Source organism: Schistocerca serialis, chromosome 1 (assembly GCF_023864345.2).
Source record: "Schistocerca serialis cubense isolate TAMUIC-IGC-003099 chromosome 1, iqSchSeri2.2, whole genome shotgun sequence".
NCBI lineage: Eukaryota > Metazoa > Arthropoda > Insecta > Orthoptera > Acrididae > Schistocerca > Schistocerca serialis.
In genome coordinates, this window is record NC_064638.1 from 432487195 (window position 1) to 432500540 (window position 13346).

The following is a 13346-nucleotide window of genomic DNA, read 5'->3' on the forward strand; positions in this document are numbered from 1 at the left end:
CAGTTTCCATTTGTCGCACGCGTGAGCAGAGCGAAAGCATCGTAGGAGTAGTGACTACACAACTCAAAACAGTTTAGGGCTGACTGGAAGCTATTCGTGCAGTGCCTCAAACTGCTCACCAACAGTTTATTCTGTAACTGTTCACAGCTACGTTCCATTGACCCATTACTAATAATAGTGGCAGACATGTCAATTTTCTTACAAAAATATATACGATTTTAATCAGAAGAAACATGCATTCATAATGAGTCAAACAGTAAAGGAGAAATACAAAACTATTTATTTTGCAGCTGTGCTTTGTAACACAACACAGTGTCTAACGTAAAAAAATTTCGCAGTATTAATGTTGTAATTTTGAGTAATGGAGTAATTTTTTTGTAATATATTTTTTCACTGTTTTGTAAATATTTTCTTATGAATGAATATGATTATGTAATTTAAATGCAATGTCTAGAAGAAAATTGTATAATAACATGTAGTAAAGACGCTGGACTAGTCAAGGCGATTTGCTATTCTGAATAGTCAAAGAGTATATTTGTAGTAGGGAACGCTGTCGCTGGGCGCGGACGCGCAGAGTACAGTTGAGTCTGGTGCGAACTCTTGTGCTTTAAGAGTCTGATAGAAGCGCTTAGGCCTAGTGGTTGCTAGCGGCATACAGTGCAGCGTATTATAAGGTACCAAACTGGGAGAATCGTGTGTCGTGGTCAGCCATGATTACGGTGTTAAGTGGGCACAGTGCACAGTGCAAAGAAGCATCAAGAGGAATTAATATGGAAGAGCACTGTGGATCCAGAATTATTTATTGAAAAGCGACGCTAAGTAGAGCCTGTAACCATGCATTGTCGGCAGTTATTGTCTTACGCAGCACTAGCAGTCACTCAATGAAGTAAGACCGATACCAGTTTTAATATTTAGAAGTACATCAAGGCTAGTCGGCGTAGCAGCTCAATTTTGTGAATAATTACCAACTTAACCTTAGCACTGTGTTACAAGTGCGTAAACCTGAACAGTTATCAAGTAGCGTCCTATTCTGTCATTATAAATTAAAGCCGAGTGTTACTGTTGATGATAAAAAGACTAAAATTGGTGAGCTAATTTAATTTTGACAGTGTGTTTAAAAAAAGTGAAAGTTATCAAAACATAAAAATAATAGACTGATCGTTAAAGATAATTGACTTTGTTGCTCAGCGAATTATTCACATAAAAAACTAGTAATATTCAGTGTCTATGAAAAAGTAATTTTAGTGAATTTTTAAGATTGCTGTAGATCAAAAAGTTTAATTTCTTTGTGTGATCAATAATTTCTGCTCTCATTTCCAAAACACTTAACAGTGTTATTCAAAAGTTAATCAATAGTTAATTAAAGTTATTCGCTAATAAAGCTATATTGCTTAACGAAAAATATTTATTTATGAACACTAACGATAGGAGAAATATAGTAGGCATTATAGTAGGCTGCGCGAAACTATTTATGAAGCAAACTGAGTGCCAGACAATCAGCAATCAAGTGCATATGCTAAGCGAAATTTGCTTTGGTAATTTCACAGTTAGATTTATTTCATGGTGTTAACTGTGTTTTTGAATCTGAGGACGAGTCAGTGTTATTGTGTGCGCTCCCGCGTGATTGTCTTGCATTATTTATTATGCAAATGCTTTTCTGAATTGATTAACAACTGTATAGTATTGTTCGCTGACACGTGAGCTGGCGGTCGTTTTCTATAACCATTGTAATCCAAATTAAAAAAATATTTAACTTTATTGTCTGAAATTTCACTAACTAATTTGCAGTTTTTATCATTTTTCAAAAAAATCGCGCATTAACGATTCCGTTATAGCTGAGTCTACGTATTTTTGGATTTGGTTTGTTCATCAGAAGAGTTGGTTTTCCCCAGACAACAGGGATTCTAGGAACACGCATAATAACTTATTTCAATTACCCGAAAATGTAAGTCCGTTAGAACTTGATTTGTGCAGAAATGATACATCACATTGGCAGTTAACAAGATTTTCAATTAATTCATGTGGATGACAATATTTCCTTTACCCCTTGTCAGTGTGTGATCACATGAAGAGAGGATCGAAATGTGCTTCTTGCGGGTGACATTTCTTGATGAGCGTAACGAAGTCCTCCTCCTTCCAAATTAAAATAAAACAACAAAATAATTAATTTAAATAGCAGACTATTCTTCCTTGACATGTATTGAATTGCACCATCTTGTTGAGTTGTTTTAATCACTTTAATGAATGGGAAGAATTGTACGTAAAATTTTTTGGAAGAGTTTAGTGTATCGCTCCTTTTTTGGAGCTTCTAGTGCTGATCTGTTAGGAACAATGATAAGTCGTGTTTACACCGTGACGTAGCCTTTCTGTTTTCAGACGCCACTGAGAAGTTAGATTACTTTACTCGTTTCTTTGACGATTGTATGACCCGACACATTAAAAGTGAAACGAGGCAATATGCTGGCAAAATCTCTGCAACGAAGCAACATATAGACCACCTGAAACTAACCTGCATATGGCACAAATGGTCTGCCGTAAATGTGCATAAAATTCGTTCCACATATCCACACTGTTGTTATCAGTGGAGTAGACCCTGACACATCAACAGAGGGGGGAAGAGTCTAAACTCAATTGCTCCCAAGACACTGAAGTTAAGAAAACGCTTCACATAAACGGTGAGCCCGCCCGTGTTTATACAGGTGAATCTTCGAAGAAGCCCTGTCTTCATTAAATCACGTAAAAATGGTTCAAATGGCTCTGAGCACTATGGGACTTAACATCTGAGGTCATCAGTCCCCTAGAGTTAGAACTACTTAAACCTAAATAACCTAAGGACATCACACACATCCATGCCCGAGGCAGGATTCGAACCTGCGATCGTAGCGGTCGCGCGGTTCCAGATTGTAGCGCCTAGAACCACTCGGCCACAGCGGCCGGCTAAATCACTTAAGTAACCACTGACAGTGCCCTAATCTACTATCGCAAATGTAACGTGGAACCCTTCTAATCTGGCTCCCATTGCTGTTGTTGCGAAAAACACCACATGTATAAAAATCACTAGATCATGAATTACAGTAATTCTGCCATCTGCCGCTACTGTCGATCTAACTGCTTCCGTAAATCCTGCCCAAATATCATCTTTCCTTCTAGATGCAACACTCCCAACCTGCAAGATCCTGTACAATCCTCAAGTGTAAGACTGAATTCCTTGCAACTAAAACAGACATAACACTTTCCAACATACCTACCAACATTGTTTTCTTCCTCAACAACTTCCTCAGCCCGCTTCCCGTCACTGAAAACATCATAAGATTCTTCAGAATTTATACTTAAAAATATCCACTCATTTCAAAAGCGAGACACACTACAACAAATCTCGCTTACTGTGTCTTGTGTATTCTATTTAAAATCTCAAACCACTTAATCCTGTAACCACACTCATTTTCATGTTTACGCTGCGCAAAGACTCTTCCATAAAATTTCTGGCGTGCAGCCGCACAAATTCAGCTTCTTCTTCTAATATTTCGGCTGAATACCGTCCGTCCATCTTCAGAGTGAGCCGAGGTGACTAACGCTCCAGCACTTGCTCCGTCATATTAAACCCGAGGACCGAACCACTGCGTATGCGCCAAAGATACACAAGGCGCCAGAGACGTTGATAGGCGGCAAAGAGGTGAATTTATGCGGCTGCGCAACCGAAATTTTATGGAACATGCTCATTTTATTTTCAACAGCTTCAGTTACGTCAGTACAAACCGTTCCCATGACTCCATGAATAACGCAACATCCCTAACCTTATAACATGGCTTGGTAACATTACATCACCATTTTACATAATTACCCATTTCTTATAAGGAAAAATAAACTTCATTTACGCATACCCTCTCCTAACAATAAGTTCTTATGTTTATGCAGAAAGAAACGTTCTTACAAACTCATGGCATTACCGAACCCCTCGCTACGCGTACAACACACTTTCTATGAACGGAGATCGAGTAACTGCCGGATACCGCAAGAACGTCATTGTTCAGGCACAATCCGTCTACAATACTCCTACTAAGAAGCTTGCATTTAGTTTTTCTTTTCCTCTAAAATCTTAATCGTAACCTGCGTGAGATGATATTTCAGAGCGTCGCTGATAAACTTTTAAGAGGTGACAGGTCGCACACAGTGTGTGTGTGTTGGTAAGGGTACTCAACGCTCCGTGGCCACCTCGTAGTTAATTGTTCTTAGCCTTCGATGTGCATATACGATTCTGGATCTAACATGTACTGAAAACCGAATGAACGCACTGACACTATTATGTCTTGCCGTCAATAGGTGGGCGATAGAATAGACTATTCCCATCTCCGCGAGTATCGTTTTCCTAATGAAGAGATCCACACCACAGAAACTTTACTGTATTTTATGACAACTTTGTCTTGAGCGTATTGAGAAGGGAAGGCCTGATTTGAGAACACTGGATTTTAATGATGCCGTGATAGAAAGGTTTAGTAGTGCACCTTCAGTCAGTGCACGTTGTGTGGTACGTGCAGGCGACGTAACTGTTACGGTGGAAATGAAATGAGCGTGTGGCATCGTTGACCGGGAGTCCCCTATTCAGGGAAGTTCGGCCGCCAAGTGGAAGTCTTTATTTCATTCAACGCCACATTGGGCGACTTACGCGCCGGCGCTGAGGATGAAATGATGATGAGGACAACACAACACCCAGTCCCCGAGCTGAGAAAATCTCTAACCCAGTCAGGAATCGAACCCGGGCCCGCTTGCATGGGAGGGGAGCACCTTACCACCCAGCTAAGCAAGTGGACACTGTTGCAATACTATTGCAGGACTAGGACTACCCGATGCACAAGTCATCGGCCAGGAACCGTTCTATGGTCACTACATTTGTCCGAGTAAAGGGCCATTGATTTTTTCTTGCGGGTATGTCAAGAGTTTAGTATGATTTGGTCCCATTATCACGATGAGGCACTTTAAAATTAAGTTTACGTGTGACATTACTCCCAAGGGCGGAAGAGCGCGACTTCTTGTTAGTATTATGCAGTACCCGTCGTGTATCGCAAGTGGACATGGACTTTTCAGGCACACACAGCAGAGTTCTAATTAGCACTTAACTCGAAACTTCATGCAATGTCTCTTGTCACTGTAGACAGTAGTGGTCGCCAATCGTTAATCATTCGCCTTTAACGCTAAGTTGATCTCTACAGACTAAGCGCTAGATGGCAAATGGCAATGATTCAACTAAACGTAAAGTGCCAAGACATTTGTTATTGAGTTCCACTGCAAAATGAATAAACCTATTCGCAAAGGTGTTGTGACTTACGATATACGAGTTGGACATGTACTTTCCACACTGGAAGCACCTGTGACACTCATTTGTCTTGTTCACAGATGAGCGACCGCTGTTGACGCGTCCCCACCCAGTCACCGCCAAACTTGGTCTCTCGATTTCTGATTCTTCATCTTAGCATGGGCCCCTGTTCTCCCCCAGCCAACCAGAAGTCAGGAAAAGCAACGCTTCCTTATGAAGTGACGGTCTACGTCTGCTCTCGTGGTCCCAGATCCACCAGCGGGCGACGAGGAAATACGATGTAACCTTATCAGGCAAAATCACGTGTCGCAGCACTTTTCAAGCGCTCAACTGTGAGTGCAAGTGGTTGTGCACAATACTGCCTCTTTTAGAAGCCTACTCTTAAGACAGCTACGCTGTTTTAGTACACGTGTACAGGTAAGTAGCTACTTAAGTTACAAAGAGAACTGTCCTTATTACCCGAATCAGTGACTTTCTCACGATAAGAAGCAAGACTGCGCCATAGACGACGGACTTGGAAACTCATTCCGGCGAAGGTATGAAGCATGAAACTCAGCCAATAGCAGAATATTTCAAAATCTCTTGTAAATTTATTCGTACATGGTTGTAATAAAATGTAATTTATGTAAAATTGTTGTTATCCTTGTTCTGAACTTATGGATCTCTGATGCCTTGATAGATTAAAAGCAATATCTTTCTTGACATTATTTGACAGTATGTGTGAGCACCATTTCTCAGAGGTTGTTTGTGATTTCGTGGAGCACCTTACGTAGACCAAATTTCACCAACCTATTTCTTAGAGCATCACACCTACATAGAATGATGTTACTTCACTGATTACAAAATCGATCCCAATTATCAAAGAACTTGGTAGTATGAAGTCACTTATCGATATGACCAGAAATCCTTGTCTTCTTTCCATTACACTTCACTGGCTCCGCTATTTCTAGATTGAGCCTTAGCGTTTCCCTTCTCAGATTTTCTAGCTTCCCTCACACCTTCAAACTTCTGACATTCCACGTCACGACTCGTAAAAGGTTATTCTTTCGTTGGCTATTCGATCTTTTCCTCATAGTCACCTCGTCCTTGGCAGTCCCTATACCGGAATGTTTTGCCAAAGGAGAGATCATCATGATACTTTTCCAATTACACGCCACATGTTCTGTGGATACCCGTTAAGTATCTTAAAGGCAGTGGTTTCCACTGCCTTCTGCATCCTCATGGCGTTGATCATCGCTGATTCGTCCACCTTTCCCACACCATGGGCAAGAGATTGCTCTGAACCTCTGTCCGTTCCTTCACCGTCTTTGACAAGGCCGTTGGTAGATTGAGGGTGACTTCTTGTGCCAGAAGTCTTCGCCCGCCAACGCTCATGATTTTTACTCAAAATTTAAGCAGTAGCGAGGTTCGAGCCCGCGACCGAGGACGTTTTGATTAATAATCAAAGACGCTACCTCTAGAACATGGGTGCAGGATATCTGGCGAGAAAAGGGCAAGCTGAATTTCGCACGAGCGATGTATTCTAAAGCCATGCTCATCTGTGGACAGGAGCATTTGTGACCAAAGAAAATTTATTATTTTCGAACTCGAATATGCTCAAGAATTTTACACCGAATCGATAACAAGGATATTGGTCTGTAATTTTACGGAACTGTTCTTTTACCCTTCTTATGCACATGAACCATCAGGGTTTATTTGCAGTCGCTTACAATTTTATGCTGGGCGAGAGATTTGCGATAAATGCAAAAGCAAACGTTCGACAGATTCGTATTATTACTCATCAGTTGGGGCCCTTACCAAGTACGATGAACAGAAGGGACAGAGAAGATCCAAGGAAGAGTGGCACATTGTGTCTGGAATCGTTTAGCTGTCGGTGCTAGAACGTTACGTAGATGCTCAACAAATTCTAATGGTAGTCTCTGCAAGAAAGGCGTTGCATATCACGGAGAAGATTAGCATTTACATTTCAATCTACATGGATACTCTGAAAATCACATTCAAGTGCATGGCAGAGGGTTCATCGAACCACCTTTACAATTCTCTATTACTCCAATCTCTAATGGCGCGCGGGAAGAATGAACATCTATATCTTTCCATACGAGCTCTGGTTTCCCTTATTTTATCGTGGTGATCGTTCCTCCCTATTTAGGTCAGTGTTAACAAAATATTTTCGCATTCGGAGGAGAAAGTTGGGAATTTCGTGAGAAGATCCCGTCGAAAAACACCTTTCTTTTAATGATGTCCAGCCCAAATCCTGTATCATTTCTGTGACACTCTCTCCCATATTTCGCGATAATACAAAACGTGCTGCCTTTCTTTGACCTTTTTCGATGTACTCCGTCGGTCCTATCTGGTAAGGATCCCACACCGCCCAGCAGTATTCTAAAAGAGGACGGACAAGCGTAATGTAGGCAGTCTCCTTAGTAGGTCTGTTACATTTTCTAAGTGTCCTGCCAATAAAACGCAGACTTTGGTTAGCCTTCACCACAAAATTTTCTGTGTTCCTTCCAATTAATAAAATACCTAGGTATATAGTTGAATTTACGGCTTTTAGATTAGTTTGATTTATCGTGTAACCGAAGTTTAACCAGTTCCTTTTAGCACTCATGTGGATGACCTCACACTTTTCGTTATTTACGGACAACTGCCACTTTTCGCACCATTCAGATATCTTTTCTAAATCGTTCTGCAGTTTGTTTTGATCTTCTAATGACTTTACTAGTCTATTAACGACAGCTTATCTACAAACAACGTAAGACGGCTGCTCACATTGTCTCCAAAATCATTTATATAGATAAGGAACAGCAAAGGGCCTATAACACTACCTTGGGGAACGCCAGAAATCACTTCTGTTGTACTCGATGACGTTCCGTCAATTACTACGAACTATGACCTCTCTGACAGGAAATCACAGATCCAGTCATATAACTACGATATTCCATAAGCACGCAATTTCACTACGAGCCGCTTGTGTGGTACAGTGTCAAAAGCCTTCCGGACATCCAGAAATACAGAATCGATCGGAAATCACTTGTCAATAGCACTCAACACTTCATGTGAATAAAGAGCTAGTGTTCGAACACAATATATGTTCCAAAATCGTGCTGCATATCAATGTTAACGATATGGGCCTGTAATTTAGAGGCTTAGTCCTACTACCTTTCTTGAATATTGGTATGACCTGTGCAACTTTCCAGTCTTTGGGTACGGATCTTTCGTTGAGCGAGCGGTTGTATATGATTGTTAAGTATGGAGCTAATGCATCAGCTTACTCCGAAAGGAACCTATACAGTCTGGACTAGAAGACTTGCTTTCATTAAGTGATTTAAGTTGATTCACTACTCCGAGGATATTTACTTCTACGTTACTCATGTTGGCAGCTGTTTTCGATTAGAATTCTGGGATATTTACTTCGTCTTCTTTTGTGAAGGCATTTCGGAAGGCTGTGTTTAGTAACTCTGCTTAGGCAGCACTGTCCTCGATAGTATCTCCGTTGCTATCGCGCAGAGAAGGCATTGATTGTTTCTTGCCGCTAACATACTTCACATACGACCATAATCTCTTTGGATTTTCTGCCAGGTTTCGAGACAAAGTTTCGTTGTGGAAACTGTTTCGTTGTTTCTGCAACAGTGTTCCATCCCGTTTTGTGTATCAAAGAGGATCAGCTCCGTCGTTTGTTAATTTATTTGGTATAAATCTCTCAATTGCTGCCGATACTATTTCTTTGAATTTAAGCCGCATCTGGTCTACACTTGTATTATTAATTTGGAATAAGTGGAGATTGTCTCTTAGGAAGGCGTCAAGTGAATTTTTACCTACTTTTCTGAATAGGTATATTTTTCGCGGATTTGGAGATTACAATATTCAATCTCGCTACGACAACGCTGTGTTCACTAATCCATGAATCGGTTTTGATGCTCGTTATTAACTCAGGATTATTTGTTGCTAAGAGGTCAAGTGTGTTTTCACAACCGTTTACTATTCGCGTGGGCTCATGAACTAACTGCTCCAAATAATTTTCAGAGAATGCGTTTAGCACAATTTCGGATGATATTTTATGCGTACCTCCGGAATTAAACATGTATTTTCGCCCACATATAGAGGGTAAATTAAAGTCACCACCAACTGTTATCGTATGAGTCGGGTACATGTTTGAAATCAAACTCAAGTTTACTTTGAACCTTTCAGCAACTGTATCATCTCAATTGGGAGGTCGGTAAAAAGATTCCAATTATTAGTTTATTCCGGTTGCCAACAATGACCTCTGCCCATACTAACTCACAGGAAGTATCTACTTCAATGTCCCGACAAGATAAACTACTTCTGACAGCAACAAAAACGCCAGCGCCAACTGTGTATAGCCTATTCTTTCGGAACACCGTTAGGTTCTTCGCAAAAATTTCGGCTGAGCTTATATCCGGCTATAGCCAGCTTTCAGTGCCTATAACGATTTGAGAATCAGTGCTTTCTATTAACGCTTGGAGCTCTGGTACTTTCCCAACACAACTACGACAATTTACAACTGTTATACCAATGGTTCCTGTATCTACGTCCTTCCTGTGTTCAGCCAGCACCCTTTGTGACTGAGGCCCTTCTTGTGCTTTTCCCAGACCCTATAACCTAAAAAACCGCCCAGTCCACGCCACACAGCCCCTGCTACCCGTGTAGCCGCTTCCTGCATATAATGGACACCTGACCTATTCAGCGGAATCCTACGAACGTGCGCTCGAATGAGATCTGGATAACATATTATTTTCACCACGTCGAAAAAATAAAAAGAATTAGAGATCATACGGTAGCTTACTGATAGACGTTCCCCCAACGCAGTATTCGCGAATGAAAGAATGAAGTGGGAAGATGGTAGTGGGACAAGAGGTGCCCACCACTACACACCGTAAGGCGGTTTGCCGAGTATGATGTTGATGCATTACCTCACAGCTACAGGACTACCATTGATATTTGTTCAAACACAATCAAATACTACTTAAACAGCAACTGGTATGTCTACCTAGAAGACGTATGTATTCAATGGGAAATCACCACTTCAATTTTCGACCTACAATTGGTATTTTCTACTCTGCCACCGTGTGCCTATCCTGCATCTGGAGCCTAGGATTCGGTATCTAGACAATACGTTACAGACTGTGCTTAACACACCAATTACAGTACATAAAATCCAGCAAGAACTTCATAAAAAATGCAACATGGATCCCATTCAAAACTGACGTACCTGTCGATACTTGAAAGAATCCCTTTATTATTTCCTACTAATCTTTATCGCCCTGTAGAATGTGATACTTGTTAGGCTAACATTATCGATGTTGTTGTTGTGGTCTTCAGTCCAGAAACTGGTTTGATGCAGCTCTCCATGCTACTCTATCCTGTGCAAGCTTCATCATCTCCCAGTACCTACTGCAGCCTACATCCTTCTGAATCTGTTTAGTGTATTCATCTCTTGGTCTCCATCTATGATTTTTACCCTCCACGCTGCCCTCCAATGCTGAATTTGTGATCACTTGATGCCTCAGAATATGTCCTACCAAGCGATCTCTTCTTCTAGTCAAGTTGTGCCACAAATTTCTCTTCTCCCCAATCCTATTCAATACTTCCTCATTAGTTATGTGATCTACCCATCTAATCTTCAGCATTCTTCTGTAGCACCACATTTCGAAAGCTTCTATTCTCTTCTTGTCCAAACAATTTATCGTCCATGTTTCACTTCCATACGTGGCTACACTCCATACAAATACATCTACATCTAGATCTACATGATTACTCTGCAATTCACATTTAAGTGCTTGGCAGAGGGTTCATCGAACCACAATCACACTATCTCCCTACCATTCCACTCCCGAACAGCGCACGGGAAAAACGAACACCTAAATCTTTCTGTTCGAGCTCTGATTTCTCTTATTTTATTTTGATGATCATTCCTACCTATGTAGGTTGGGCTCAACAAAATATTTTCGCATTCCGAAGAGAAGGTTGGTGACTGAAATTTCATAAATAGATCTCGCCGCGACGAAAAACGTCTTTGCTTTAGTGACTTCTATCCCAACTCGCGTATCATATCTGCCACACTCTCTCCCCTATTTCGTGATAATACAAAACGAGCTGCCCTTTTTTGCACCCTTTCGATGTCCTCCGTCAATCCCACCTGGTAAGGATCCCACACTTCGCAGCAATATTCTAACAGTGGACGAACGAGTGTAGTGTAAGCTGTCTGTTTAGTGGACTTGTTGCATCTTCTAAGTGTCCTGCCAATGAAACGCAACCTTTGGCTCGTCTTCCCCACAATATTGTCTATGTGGTCTTTCCAACTCAAGTTGTTCGTAATTTTTACACCCAGGTACTTAGTTGAATTGACAGCCTTGAGAATTGTACTATTTATCGGGTAATCGAATTCCAACGGATTTCTTTTGGAACTCATGTGGATCACCTCACACTTTTCATTATTTAGCGTCAACTGCCACCTGCCAAACCATACAGCAATCTTTTCTAAATCGCTTTGCAACTGATACTGGTCTTCGGATGACCTTACTAGACGGTAAATTACGGCATCATCTGCGAACAGCTTAAGAGAACTGCTCAGATTGTCACCCAGGTCATTTATGTAGATCAGGAACAGCAGAGGTCCCAGAACGCTTCCCTGGGGAACACCTCATATCACTTCAGTTTTACTCGATGATTTGCCGTCTATTACTACGAACTGCGACCTTCCTGACAGTAAATCACGAATCCAGTCGCACAACTGAGACGATACCCCGTAGGCCCTCAACTTGATTAGAAGTCGCTTGTGAGGAACGGTGTCAAAAGATTTCCGGAAATCTAGAAATACGGAATCAACTTGAGATCCCCTGTCGATAGCAGCCAATACTTCGTGCGAATAAAGAGCTAGCTGCGTTGCACAAGAACGATGTTTTCTGAAACCATGCTGATTACGTATCAATAGATCGTTCCCTTCGAGGTGATTCATAATGTTTGAATACAGTATATGCTCCAAAACCCTACTGCAAACCGACGTCAATGATATAGGTCTGTAGTTCAATGGATTACTCCTACTACCCTTCTTAAACACTGGTGCGACCTGCGCAATTTTCCAATCTGTAGGTACAGATCTATCGGTGAGCGAGCGGTTGTATATGATTGCTAAGTAGGGAGCTATTGTATCAGCGTAATCTGAAAGGAACCTGATCGGTATACAATCTGGACCTGAAGACTTGCCCGTATCAAGCGATTTGAGTTGTTTCGCAACCCCTAAGGTATCTACTTCTAAGAAACTCACGCTAGCAGCTGTTCGTGTTTCAAATTCTGGAATATTCCATTCGTCTTCCCTGGTGAAGGAATTTCGGAAAACTGCGTTTAATAACTCCGCTTTAGCGGCACAGTCGTCGGTAACAGTACCATCGGCACTGCGCAGCGAAGGTATTGACTGCGTCTTGCCGCTTGTGTACTTTACATACGACCAGAATTTCTTCGGATTTTCTACCAAATTTCGAGACAATGTTTCGTTGTGGAACCTATTAAAGGCATCTCGCATTGAAGTCCGTGCCAAATTTCGCACGTTTGTAAATTTTAGCCAATCTTCGGGATTTCGCGTTCTTCTGAACTTCGCATGCTTTTCCGTTGCCTCTGCAACAGCGTTCGGACCTGTTTTGTGTACCGTGGGGGACCAGTTCCATCTCTTACCAATTTATGAGGTATGAATCTCTCAATTGCTGTTGCTACTATATCTTTGAATTTGAGCCACATCTCGTCTACATTTGCATAGTCAATTTCGAAGGAATGGAGATTGTCTCTTAGGAAGGCTTCTAGTGACACTTTATCCGCTTTTTTAAATAAAATTATTTTGCGTTGTTTCTGGTGGATTTGGAAGAAACGGTATTGAGCCTAGCTACAACGACCTTGTGATCCCTAATCCCTGTATCAGTCATGATGCTCTCTATTAGCTCTGGATTGTTGTGGCTAAGAGGTCAAGTGTGTTTTCGCAACCATAGACAATTCGCGTGGGTTCGTGGACTAACTGCTCGAAATA